Source organism: Bos indicus x Bos taurus, chromosome 11 (assembly GCF_003369695.1).
Source record: "Bos indicus x Bos taurus breed Angus x Brahman F1 hybrid chromosome 11, Bos_hybrid_MaternalHap_v2.0, whole genome shotgun sequence".
In the NCBI taxonomy this organism is placed as follows: domain Eukaryota; kingdom Metazoa; phylum Chordata; class Mammalia; order Artiodactyla; family Bovidae; genus Bos; species Bos indicus x Bos taurus.
Genome location: NC_040086.1, coordinates 68,223,944 through 68,237,823, shown reverse-complemented (window position 1 = coordinate 68,237,823; position 13,880 = coordinate 68,223,944). Strand labels below are relative to the sequence as shown.

The 13,880-nt window shown below is 41.9% G+C and overlaps 1 protein-coding gene and 1 pseudogene across 1 annotated transcript in view; both read right to left on the bottom strand.

The window, feature by feature from the left end:
- PCYOX1 (prenylcysteine oxidase 1) overlaps positions 1–13,880 on the bottom strand; it is a 47,036-nt gene that overhangs the window by 32,943 nt on the left and 213 nt on the right. The gene's annotated exons all lie outside the window — the stretch shown is intronic.
- Positions 8,357–12,548, bottom strand: LOC113901411 (annotated as a pseudogene).

Below are 13,880 nucleotides of genomic sequence, written 5' to 3'. Positions count from 1 at the left end.
CTTGTCTGACTTTTTGTGACCCCATGGATTATACAGTCCCCATGGACTATACAGTCCATGGCATTCTCCAGGCCAGAATTCTGGAGTGGGTAGCCTTTCCCTTCCCCAGGGGATCTTCCCAAGCCAGGGATCGAACCCAGGTCTCCCACGTTGCAGGCAGATTCTTTACCAGCTGAGCCACAAGGGAAGCCCAAGGAAAGTAGTACTTTAGATGAATGCACTTGATCTTAAACAGGGAGATACAAGTCTTAATTGTTCATATTAGCAAAAATTAAGACTAAAAACAATTTAATGCAGAAGAAAATGAGATGAAGTAGTTGATGATCTCAGGAACTGACTTTGTTCATGTGGATGTAAATGAATAAAACCTTTTAAAAACATTAGTTTTAAGATATGTAGAGAGAGATAACACGTATTTCAAAAATCCCAAATTTCTGAAAAATTTCCAAATACGAAATCTATTCTATAGAAATAAAAGAGCTAGTTACAAGGATATATATACTAGGATGCTTATTGCAACATTATTTGTAGTATAGGGGGAAAAACAGATATAAAATAATAACAGACCTAAGGAAGACATTGACTGAAATGCAGTAATAGTAGTGATGTTAACATCCTACTCACCAGGACTTCCTTCATGGTCCAGTGGTTAAGACTCCCACTGCTGAGGGCCCAGGTTCAATACCTGGCTGGGGAACTAAGATCCCGTAAGTCAAGCAGCACAGCCAAAAAAAAAAAAAATGTCAACAAATAATAACTTTTGGTGAGGATGCAGAAGAAAGGAAACCCTTGTACACTGTAGGTGGGTGTGTAATCTGGTGCAGCCACTGTGGTAAACCATTTGGATAGTAAAAAAAAAAAAAAACACCAGCTGTGCAACATGGCTGCCCCCCAAAAAAAATTACAACAGAACTACTATACAATTCAACTGCTTCACTTCTGAGTATTTACCAGAAAAAAAAAAATTCAAAAAGATATGTGCACCTTCATGTTCACTGCAGGATTATTTACAAACAGCCACGATACGGAAGCATCTTAAGTGCCCATCAATAGATGAATGGATTTAGAAGAAGTACTGTATGATTACACACATGTGTGGAATCTAAAAAACAAACAAATGAATAAACATAACAAAACAGAAACAGAGTTGTAGATACAGAGAATGATCAGGTAGTTGTCAGAGGTGGAGGTCATGAGCAGGAATGAAATAGATAAGTGAGATTAAGAGGTACAAAAACAATAATAATAAAACAAGAACAGTGGACCTTGAATCTATGTCAATGAATGCTATTTATGGTCATTTATTCAATTTGCCATTGAATACATCGTGGCATATTCTAGGAACTCTTTGCAGCTGCCTTCTCAGTACTCTGCAGGTATCCCGATGAGTTCTCATGCTGAGATCTCATGTTTTGGCTTTAAATATTTACTTATTTGGCTGTACCGGGTCTTCACTGCTGCACGCGGGAACTTTTAGTTGCAGCCTGTGAACTCAATTGCAGCATGTAGTATCTAGTTCCCTGACCAAGCATCGAACCCAGGACCACTGCATTGGGAGCACAAAGTCAGCCACTGAACCACCAGGGAAGCCCCAAATCATATCAAATGATGACCTGAAAATTTTATTCTTGGAGACTTAAGGGGCACTTGTACGTTTCTTAGGCAGGGACATAGTGGGATATGAGTGGAGTGCTCAAGGAAACATAGGTGGCCATGTTTTTGTTAAATCTGGCTTAATTGACAAACAAGTAGATACATGGTCTGAACAAACTGCTAGTGAAATGAAAGGTGAATTATTCTGCTCTGAAGAAAAGGGACATTTGCTCCTTCTGGCCACAAGGTGTCCTCAGGCAACTGAGAACCTAGTGGAAGCATCTGAAGATCAATCCTTCCAACGTGGACCAGTCTCACAGGGAATCCCAGCACAACCATTAAGGAAATGCTGCTCTTCCTGAGACGCACGATGTAGACTGATCATCTAGTGCCCTGAGCACCCAAAGCAGTTTTAAACTACCAGAGGGAAAAACAGAGACATGTCAAAGAGTCAAAAATCCAAGGCTAACTCTTTGGGGAGCTTAAACTCAGAAACAGTACACATCTGATCCACCACACTCTTCTCAGAAAATTGTTCAGATCGTATCTGAGTTAGGGTACCAAATTAATAATAGGAAATTGTTTCTCGAAAGCCTAACAGCTCGCTGACAGGCACCTATGGGTACCCCAGTAGGGCTTATGTACAACACTTATGGATAGGGAAGTCTGGTGTACCGAAGTCCATGGGGTCATAGAGTCGGACACGACTGAGCAACTGAACTGAACTGAAATATGGACAAAATACTTGCAAATGCTTATTTATTTGGGAACTGAGGAACGTTGCGCCCCCAAAATGACTAAGATGGGGCTCTTCTCACCTTTCCAGGCTGGCTTGCACATGCATTTACATAATGCCAGCTTGATCAACATCTTTTCAGAATTCAGACCCTAATGGAACAAGTTCTTCTAGGAGGAACTCGCTTTTCTCTCCCTAAGCCTTGATATGTAAATTTTCTACCAAGGCTCTCAGGAAGTCTTAGCTTACTCCTATCTAAACCATCTGCAATTCCTGAGACTAAGAAGAAAAAAATGGAAAGGAGGCCTTTTTAAACTCACGCAAATAAAATTAACTACTCCAATTTTGGGGCTTCCCAGATGGCACAGTGGTCAAGAACCTGCCTGCCAATGCAGGAGACAAAAGAGATGTGGGTTTGATCCTTGGGTCAGGAAGATCTCCTGAAGGAGGGCATGGCAACCCAGTTCAGTATTCTTGCCTGGAGAATCCCATGGACAGAGGAGCCTGGCAGGGTTGCACAGAACCAGACACAATTGAAGCAATTTAGCATGCATGCACTCCAATTGCTATTTACAAACCAGTGAGTTTATACTGTAATCCCTGATTCATGACTAGATTTGAAAATGAAGTCATGAAATCTCTGGTTGTGTCTGTCTATATATGGGTGCGTGCTCATTCACGTCGGACTCTGCAATACTGGAGTGGGTTGTCATTTCCTCCTCCAGGAAAGGATCAAATCCATGTTTCCTGTGGCTCCTGCATTGGCAGGTGGATTTTCCACCACTGAGCCACCTGGGAAGTCCTGTATGTATGTAAGTTATAGATATGATATACCTTTACTGTGAATGACTTTACCAAAATTAACTTGTAAATTAACTGTATTTAATTGGCTTAAAGAAAATTAAACTCTTACGTAAATACTCAGAAATAGAAAAGAAACTTATTCAAATGAATTTTAGGTTCATATGATTTGAAAAATACTCAAAAACAGTTTTCAGTTCAGTTCACCTCAGTTCAGTCGCTCAGTCATGTCCGACTCTTTGCAACCCCATGAATCGCAGTACGCCAGGCCTCCCTGTCCATCAACAACTCCCGGAGTTTACCCAAATTCATGTCCCTCGAGTTGGTGCTGCCATCCAGCCATCTCATCCTCTGTCGTCCCCTTCTCCTGCTGTCCCCAATCCCTCCCAGCATCAGGGTCTTTTCTAACGAGTCAACTCTTCGCATGAGGTGGCCAAAGTACTGGAGTTTCAGCTTCAGCATCAGTCATTCCAATGAACACCCAGGGCTGATCTCCTTCAGGATGGACTGGTTGGATCTCCTCGCAGTCCAAGGGACTCTCAAGAGTCTTCTCCAACACCACAGTTCAAAAGCGTCAATTCTTCGGTGCTCAGCTTTCTTCACAGTCCAACTCTCACATCCATACTTGACCACTGAAAAAACCATAGCCTTGACTATACGGACTTTTGTTGACAAAGTAATGTCTCTGCTTTTTAATATGCCATCTAGGTTGGTCATAACTTTCCTTCCAAGGAGTAAGCGTCTTTTAATTTCATGGCTGCAATCATCATCTGCAGTGATTTTGGAGTCCAAAAAATAAAGTCTGACACTGTTTCCCCATCTATTTCCCATGAAGTGATGGGCATTACTATAAGTCAAATAAGGTCTTATTATATGTTAAAAAAAATTAGCAAGAAAAAGAACTTGATCTGATGAAACCAAGATTCTTTCATCAATTATATTGTAAATAGATCTTTAACCACCCCTTTTAAAGACTTTTGTCATTTAACAGACAGCTATTGTTGCTCTCTGATACTTTGGAAAAAGATATTTCATCTTCAAGAATATTCTTAGTAAGGACCTTTTGACAAGTACAGTTTCTAATAACTTTCAAATCATACCACTAATCTGAGTAAGAAATTAAAGAATTCTAATGGAAAACTGATGATGGTTTCATAAACTCTTAACAGACAATCAAGATCAACAAGAATTAGCTACAACAGGACTGAATGGACTGATGAATATAATTTTTATGACTTTTTGTCTGAAATATTATTGGCTTTCAATATTTGTTTTCCAGTTTTAAGGAAATCTTTCCCCTTAAGCTAATAAAGACTTATAGTAACTTGGTGTTAGTCACTCAGTCGTATCCGACTCTTTGCAACCCTATGGACTGTCCATAGGCTCCTCTGTCCATGGAATTCTGAAGGCAAAAACAGTGGAGTAGCCATTCCATTCTCCAGGGGACCTTCCTGACCCAGGGTCTTCTGCATTGCAGGCTGATTCTATCTGAGGCACCAGGAAATTCTGTCAGATTACCATCTGAGGCACCAGGGAAACTTGTACCTTTTTAAGCAGAATTTAAATATTTATCCTTTCTCCATAACTGCTCATTCCAGAATTTGGAAACTCTTAGTGAATATTCTTATTTTTAAGCAATATAGTTATTTGAGAAGTTTTCTTATAAGAGTGCATAACTGGAAACACTGGTAATATTACTTTGGCTTTTATTTGAATGTCGCATTACAGGGTATTTATAGAATCAAATATGACCAAACAGCTTTGAAGATCTAACGTGAACTTTACGACACCATAAAGCCTCTTGGAAACAACCTGGTACTCTGCTTGCAGGGTTCTCAGCAGCCTTACTAGGTAAAGAAAGAACTCCACCTCCTGGCTGGTAAAGGAATCTCCAGATATTCTGGAGACCACTAGAAGACAGGAATTCACCCAAATCTATAGATACTGCGCAGTCAGAATCTAATAGCAAGCCCTTGGGGTGGCTTTACCGCCCTTGAGAATCCTTTTAAACATTCAGCCTGAGATTCCTTATGAAAACTTCCAGAAAAGCCAATTTAAAGAGCCTATAGAATCAATTGCTGCTGCTAAGTTGCTTCAGTCATGTCCGACCCTGTGCCACCCTATGGACTGTAGCCTGCCAGGCTCCTCTGTCCATGAGATTCTCTAAGCAAGAATACTGGTGTGAACTGCCATGCCCTCCTCCAGGGGATCTTCCTGACCCAGGGATCAAAGCCACATCTCTTATGTCTCCTGCACTGGAAGGCAGGTTCTTTATCACTAGTGCCTTACGTGAATAATCAAGACAAATTATTGAAACCAGGTTTATTTTGCAAACAAATTAGTCTTAATTTGGCTATATTTGGTGGAAATGAGGATAATTTTATTTTTCCAGATACCTTTTATTTTTTTATTTTTAAAAAATTATCTACTTAAATTGGAGACTAATTACAATATTGTAGTGGTTTTTGCCATACATTGACATGAATCAGCCATGGGTGTACATGTGTCCCCTATCCTGAAGCCCCCTCCCACCTCCCTCCCCATCTCATCCCTCAGGGTCATCCCAGTGCACCAGTCCCGAGCACCCTGTCTCATGCATTGAACCTGGGCTGGCGATCTGTTTCACGTATAATACACGTTTCAATGCTATTCTCTCAAAATCAGGAAATGAGGATAATTTTAGAGAGAAAAAAAATTATGTTTCAACAATATAACTTTGTGGATATTAAATTTTAGTGTTCATTTTTTTTTTTAATTTACTGCCTAACATTCATTTCCTGAATGGCTTCTCATTACTATGCTATATTATTGTTAACTTTAAATTTTTTCAAGAGCATTCTAAGTTTCTTTCTGAAGCTTATCACAGAAATCTATCTTTGGGTGAAGATCAAGTACCCCATGACCTGTAATCAGGCAGATTATGCATACTAGGAAAGGCATTATTTAAAGGATTATCTCCAACCTAGATGGAAGATCCTTACCAGGTATTCTTAACTAACTCACATACAGTAAAACTGAAGGAAATTGACTTTTGGATTCTTATTTCCCACTTCAAAAGGGTCCTGCACTGGGCTGGTAGAGACCTGCTGACTTCAACTCACTTTAATACATTGCTCATATAGAAGGGAAACGGACACCCACACTAGGACAAGAAGATAATATCAGAGGTAGACAGCTATCCTAAGATGCTGGACCTGACGTGTATGATCATTTATAGTTTTTTACTGATTTCTTGGACTTTTGTATAAACCAACTTTTTTCTATCACGGACACAAATCCTATGTAGAGTTTTAAATTAATTCAATTGTTTTACAGTCAATAGCCTATGTCCAACTTTTCCTAGTGTACTGTAGTGGACTTCTCTCCAAGGCTCTAATTGGATGGCGCTTAGAAATTTTATTTTAGAAGAAAGATACTCTAGGACTGCATAAGCTACTGCTGATATCACTAAGTGGGACTCTCTTATCCAGCCAGTTAATGACATTTGTTTGGAGTATGGCCATAAATACTCCTTTTCACTAGATGCTAAAATATTAGTTAGCTCCTACTAAGATTCAGTGAATTCATGGAACAAATTTATGGCCTTGGCTCTCCCCAGGCTGGTTAGAAAGATGCACTATTAGCTTTACTCATGCTCAAGGTCACGTAGAGGAGGTAGCCTTTGAAACTGCCCCTGTCAATCTGCCTTTAAAGTGAACACACAGGGATCAGTCTTCCACTGGTATGATCACTTAGTCAACGAATTTATTCCTTCATTTGAAGATGTCATCATTCACAGAGACTTTAACAAAACTCACCCAGCAAGCCTTAAATGATAGTAACCAAGTCATTAGCTTGCTTAATTCATAAGTTTCCATGATGAGAAAATTCCGTGGCCCTGGATATTTTTAACTGCTTCCCAAGAGGCTTCTAATATAACCCATATTGTGACACAAATGAAGGCTTCAATTTCCACTCTGAATGACCTTCTTTCGAGTTTAGGGGAGATGCGAGGAAAATGGTTTGGTTTGGGAAGGAAGAGGTCGTATCTTTACTAACGGTATTGTTACTCATTTTAATATATTTATTTATTTGACTGCACCAGGTCTTAGTTGCAGCACAGGGCATCTTCAATTTTCATGTGTCTTAGTTGCAACATGCAGGATGTAATTCCCTGACCAGGGATCGAACCCAGGCCCCCTGCATTGGGAGCACAGAGTTTTACCCACTGGACCACAGAGAAGTCCCTGGCATTATTATTATTGATGGTAATTTTGATTACAGTTTGTGTGACTTATAAAGTGATGGCTTCCTGCATTTCATGCTGTGTATCACCAACTTCTACTAAGACAGTAACATCTAAACTGCTTGAAATTATTGATCACATCTATAGTTCCCTATAAAATAATGAACATTCACAATGCATATACAATGTAAAACTGGCTTAAGTTCTATTGGACAATTTGGATTGACCGTTAGTCCTTGCCAGACATTCTACCAATATGTACATGCATGCGTGTTAATTCGCTTCAGTCCTGTCCAACTCTTCTTAGACACTATGGACTATACCCTACCAGGCTTCTGTGTCCATGGGATTCTCCAGGCAATAATACTGGAGTGGGTTGCCTTGTTCTCCTTCAGGGGATCTTCCCAACCCAGGGGACAAACCCGAGTCTCCTGTGGCTCCTGCATTGCAGGCAGATTCTTTACCACTCAGCCACAGAGGAAGCCCCTCTACTAGTACTGCTGCTGCTGCTGTCGTTTCAGTCGTGTCCAACTCTGTGAGACCCCATAGACCGCAGCCCACCAGGCTCCCCCATCCCTGGGATTCTCCAGGCAAGAACACTGGAGTGGGTTGCCATTTCCTTCTCCAATGCATGAAAGTGAAAAGTGAAAGTGAAGTCGCTCAGTCGTGTCCGACTCTTAGCAATCCCATGGACTACAGCCCACCAGGCCCTCCGTCCATGGGATTTTCCAGGCAAGAGTACTGGAGGGGGTTGCCATTTCCTTCTCCAATGCATGAAAGTGAAAAGTGAAAGTGAAGTTGCTCAGTCATTTCCGACTCTTAGCGACCCCATGGACTGCAGCCTACCAGGCTCCTCCATCCATGGGATTCTCCAGGAAATAATACTGGAGTAGGTTGCCTTGTCCTCCTCCAGAGGGTCTTCCCAACCCAGGGGACAAACCCGAGTCTCCTGTGGCTCCTGCACTGCAGGCAGATTCTTTACCACTCAGCCACAGAGGAAGCCCCTCTACTAGTACAATCCCCCCTAAAAGGAAAGAAAGAGCAGACTTTTAGAACCAGGAATGGAGGGATATGATGGTCCTAGAGCAGGTAAGCAACCATTCTGGGTGGCATCAAGGAACCAAATATTTGATTACCAAATGCCTCCTATCAAAAGATTAAGGATCAAAAGAAGGAGTTAATGAAATAAAATCATTTTTAAGGCACGACAAAAAAATTTAAACATAAAACTCTCTCTGCTCACTTAGGCCACTACTTCTCTTTAGTGTGCACTGTGCTTCCGCAATTATGTGTTAACCAGATTTCCTTAAAAGACACAGGAATTCCTGCTTGATGGTAAAGAGCAAGTATTTCTGGCACCAGAAAAGTAATTCCTTAGGATATAACGTGAGGGATTGAGCATGGGGATGTTTTATTTCTTTTCCTTCTCAACTGAAGAGGGTTTTCATTTCTAGCTCAAATGTTCTTCTTATTTTATTTATTATTATTATTTTTGGGGTGTACCATACACCATGCATGATTTTAGTTCCCCAACCAGGGATTGAACACAGTCCTGGGCAACGAAAGCACTGAGTCCTAACCACTGGACCTCCAGGGAATTCCCACATTTCTTTCTTAATCCTTAATCTGCATCTGTACATGCAGATTTGGACGATGCAAACTGTCATCATTTGTTTTGTCTTCAAAATGTATATAACTTTGCATTAATTTCTTTTTCTTTTTTTTTTTTAAGTGCTAACATTCCAGCAACAGCACAAGGTGAGCTGTTGCTGAAGCCATAGGAGGAGGACTATGGGCAGGGCATGAGGAATGTTCCCTCATTCTAGGAGGATGGGAACAGTTCTGGCTGCCCCAGAGCGGGATGTGTGCGGGTCTTTGGCCAGGCCACAGTCTACATAGGAAAACAATTAGTCACAAAGTTATGGGAATGCCACATAAGCTTGGCTATCGGCCCGGGCGCCACAAAGGAGCCCAGGGCAGGTCCTCTGCACACTCGTTGTTAAAAACTCTACAGGGTGAGGCTGTACATAAGTTTATTACAAAAGAGTTGTACTTACAAAAATCTGTACACACAGGTGAAAACTCTCAAAATTCTCATCTATGTGTCACAAGTTGCTAAGCCAAAATATTAAAAACAGGGTAAAATTATAAACTTCTCAATTCTTTTCAAAAGGATTAATTTTTTAAAACACATATGCTACTTTCTTTAGCAAATCCCACAGAGAGACTGAGCAGCCCAGCCCTCCTTGAGCCCCAGAGGCCTTGCACCATGAATGGGCCTGGCCAGGAGACACTGTCCAGAGTCAGGGCAGGAGAGCCAAGCCCACAGTGCAGAACAGAATGCTGAAACACACGCAAAAGAAGGAAGATGTCTTTAGCTAAAACCTTGGCATTAAATGAAAGAGGCAAACAGGATGGAAACATGCAGTCCTACCAGCCAGGTTGGGGAAGAGTCAGGAAACAGGCAACTTTTCAGGCTGGCTCCAAGAGCAGTGGGAACCAGGTCTGGGCACATACCTTGATGGTAGAAAGTTGTGTTTCAACCAGTTGGGTGTGCCCACTAGGCCTGGCAGGGAGCACATACAAGAAAGAAACAGGGAAGGGTAGGTGGGCCATCCTGGCCACCACCAGCTCATCAAGTAACTAATGTGGATGTAGTGCAAAAAAAGTCACCACTAAGTACTATGGGCATGCTCCCTGCTTGCCTTAATGGTCACATGGCCATGCTGGGCCAAAGGCAGGACCTTGTTCTTATCCTGAATGCCTGTGTCCTCAATCACAGAAAGAGTCCCCAAAAAGACTTTTCCCAGGGTGCGTGGGACAGGAAAGACAGAGCCCTGTCTCCTTACATGTTAGTTGAGAGCTCCTGGGTCTGGGTATCAAGATGCACAGTTGCACTTCTCTTTGTAGTCTGTGGCCCCTGTTGGCACCAGCAGGTGAGAATGGGGGACAGAGGAATATCTGGACCTCTCACCTCATGGCAGAGCACCCAGCCTGAGCCCCACCTTAACATATCACAATAGCCCTTCCACACTGGCGAGGTGTCTAGGAAAACCCACAGGGTGGCCTGCTGAATAGTATGTGGTACAGTTTCATGGAGTAGCAGTTTCATGGGTCCTGATGTTCCTAGAGTACAGCTCCATGGTTCTCAGGTGGGCACCAAGCCTGGAGGGCCATAGGGAGTTACCAAGGCAATGTGGCTGTTCTGCCTGACCTCAGAGACCATCTGTTTAAGGCCAAAGCAGAATGTGGAGCCAAATGGGTTGGAATTGTTTGGGCAGGAGGACTTGTGCAAGACAACAGGTTCCCCCCACCCCCACCCCCACCCCACAGGATGGCCCAGAAGCTCCTGAATGTTGTCCCACTTGCTGTAGGTCATGTGTGTTTCTGTCTGACCCTCTGTGTTTTCTCTCTTTACAGATAGTGGAATCTTGAATTCACTGTAGTGATACATATTAAAATTATAATGTCTAGGGTAACTGGTGTGTAGGACAAACCTCTTCATTTTGTGTGTATTCCCATCAAAGCAGATGTTCATTCTGAGAGTGAAGTAGTTAAAAAGCAGTCATGGGACTTCCCTGGTGGTCCAGTACCTAAGAATCCACGTTCCAAAGCAGGACATGGGTCCCATCCCTGGTGGGATCCCACATAGCCCAGGGAAACTAAGCCCACATGCTCTAGAGCCTGTGCTCCACAACAAAACAGTTCACAAGCTGTTAAGGAAGACTCAGAGCAGCCAAAAAGAAACCGTAGTCATTACACTTGGATGGAACTTGCTTGTGAGGCGAAGGAGAAAGAATCTTCATCTTGTCTTCTGACTTGTAGAAGACCTTGTGTGGAGAGTCAAGCGTGCTAAGAACATCTTGGCAGGAATCGCCAAAATATACTAAGATTTCAAATACCTGCATCTGGGCCATCTGGTAATAAGTTGGGTCCACACCTGTGGCAAGTAGGCAAAGTTGTAAACCTGAGGATCCACTTTCATATCAAAGATTATCTACACTCTCAGCATACATGTTGCCCGGGAAACATCTCAGGGGCATCATGGGAGCCTCGGTATCCTGTAGGCTGTTTCCACTGTACATGTACATTCATCTCACAGTTGCTCTGTGGGGTACCTGGAGAGAAGCCAGAACATGGGCAAAATTGGGCTCATACTCAGGAAACTTGGTGCATGAGTCTAGCTGAAAAGAGAAAGACAGTCCTCTGAGGCTGAGCTGAAAAAGCTGTGCAGTGGAGTTGTCCACTCCAGGATGGGTTGCACCGAAGACTGGTCAATCTGCTCAATTAAAATGCACACCACAATAGTTTAACTGTACTTTCAGTTCAGTTCAGTAGCTCAGTCGTGTCCGACTCTTTGCGACCCCATGAATTGGAGCACGCCAGGCCTCCCTATCCATCACCAACTCCCGGAGTTCACCCAGACTCATGTCCATTGAGTCAGTGATGCCATCCAGCCATCTCATCCTCTGTTGTCCCCTTCTTCTCCTGCCCCCAATCCCTCCCAGCATCAGAGTCTTTTCCAATGAGTCAACTCTTCGCAAGAGGAGTTTCAGCTTTAGCATCATTCCTTCCAAAGAAATCCCAGGGCTGATCTCCTTCAGAATGGACTGGTTGGATCTCCTTGCAGTCCAAGGGACTCTCAAGAGTCTTCTCCAACACCACAGTTCAAAGGCATCAATTCTTCGGCGCTCAGCCTTCTTCACAGTCCAACTCTCACATCCATACATGACCACGGGAAAAACCATAGCCTTGACTAGACGAACCTTTGTTGGCAAAGTAATGTCTCTGCTTTTGAATATGCTATCTAGGTTGGTCAAAACTTTCCTTCCAAGGAGTAAGTGTCTTTTAATTTCATGGCTGCAGTCACCATCTGCAGTGATTTTGGAGCCCCCCAAAATAAAGTCTGACACTGTTTCCACTGTTTCCCTATCTATTAGTCAAGTGATATATTTGAATCACCTTAAGTTTCTGATTGAAAGCTTCAAACAGTAGTTTGATCCTCTCCCGAGTCAGGTTATGGATGAGGTCATGCTTAAAAGAGGAGACCAGTGCCAATACATATTGCTCTTTCCCCAGAGAGCGCTCAGGCATCACCTCCAGATCCACCATTGATTGGGCCCACCAGGCCGGGGTGGCCTCCTGTGCACAAGGGCTGGAGCTCCCTCACCAGCAGCAGCATGGGGCAGCCCTGAGCACTAACCTCTAATGGGCAGAAAATCCTCAGAGCTTGCTGAGAGACTGTCTCCTGGGTTAGAATCCTCTTGATTATAAATTGGCTTGAATAAAATTCTCTATTTCTTTTTTTTTAATTACCTGTTTATTTAATATCTTGCTGCACTAGGTATTAATTGCCATATGCAGGAGACATATATATATATAATATATAATTTTTAGTTGTGGCCTGTGGCCTCTTTAGTTGTGGCATTTGAATTCTTAGTTGTGGCACATGGGATCCAGTTCCCTGATGAGGGAACAGAGTCTTAACTACTGGACCACCAAGGAGGTTCCTCTATTTCTTTCTTAGATTAACCATTAATCATTTTTTTGTGGACAATGTGAAATGTTCAGAACAGACAAATCTGTAGAGAGGGAAGATCAGTGGATTGGGGAGGAGGAGTGAGATGGGGTATTGGGAGTGACTTCTAATTGGTAAGGGTTTCCTTTGGTGGGGGGGCGGTGAAAATGTTTTAAAACTGATTATAGAATGGGTGCATACCTCTGTAAATATACTAAAAAACCATTGGATTATACACTTTTTTTCCTTTGACTGATGGTATACAGTATCTCAGTTTCCAGACCAGGGATTGAACCGAGGCCATGGCAGTAAAAAAAAACCCCAGAACCCTAACCTTTAGGCCACAGGAAATTCCTGAATTACACATTTTAAAAATTTATATTGTTCACCCTCAAAATATTATTACTTGATGTCTTTGAATAAAATCCCAACAATGTACCACAGAGTCTAAATTCAATTTCAAAAATGATTATCTAAAAATGCTGCAGTCTAAATGAACTACTTCAAAGAAAACATCACATTTTTGGGCATGTACATTTCCCAATGTTTAAAAAATTTTTTACATAATTTAAAATGCAATACAAAATGCGTAATGAGTATACTGACATACATTTTTCTGCCTCCCTGGAAGAGGATAAAAATTTGTATATCTTCTTATTCCTTCAGTTTTAGAACTCTTGGATTGATCTGTATTTAGTAACTGTTTCTTAAATATTTTCCAATGTACATTGATTATACCAAGGAAATTCAAATATAAAGAAAAATTCCTCAAAGATCTGGAATATATTCCTGGCTCAAAAATTTGGTTAACACCAAGAGGACAAATTCTTAATGAAACTCTTTACTTTTTTTTTCCGGCTGCGCCGCGTGACTTGGGGAATACTTAACCAGAGTTTAAACCTGATTTCGGCAGTGAAAGCGTGGAGTCCTAAATACTGGACTACTAGCAAACTCCGGGAAACTCTTTTAAATTCCAAAAAAAAAAAAAAAAATTTTTTTTTAAGTGA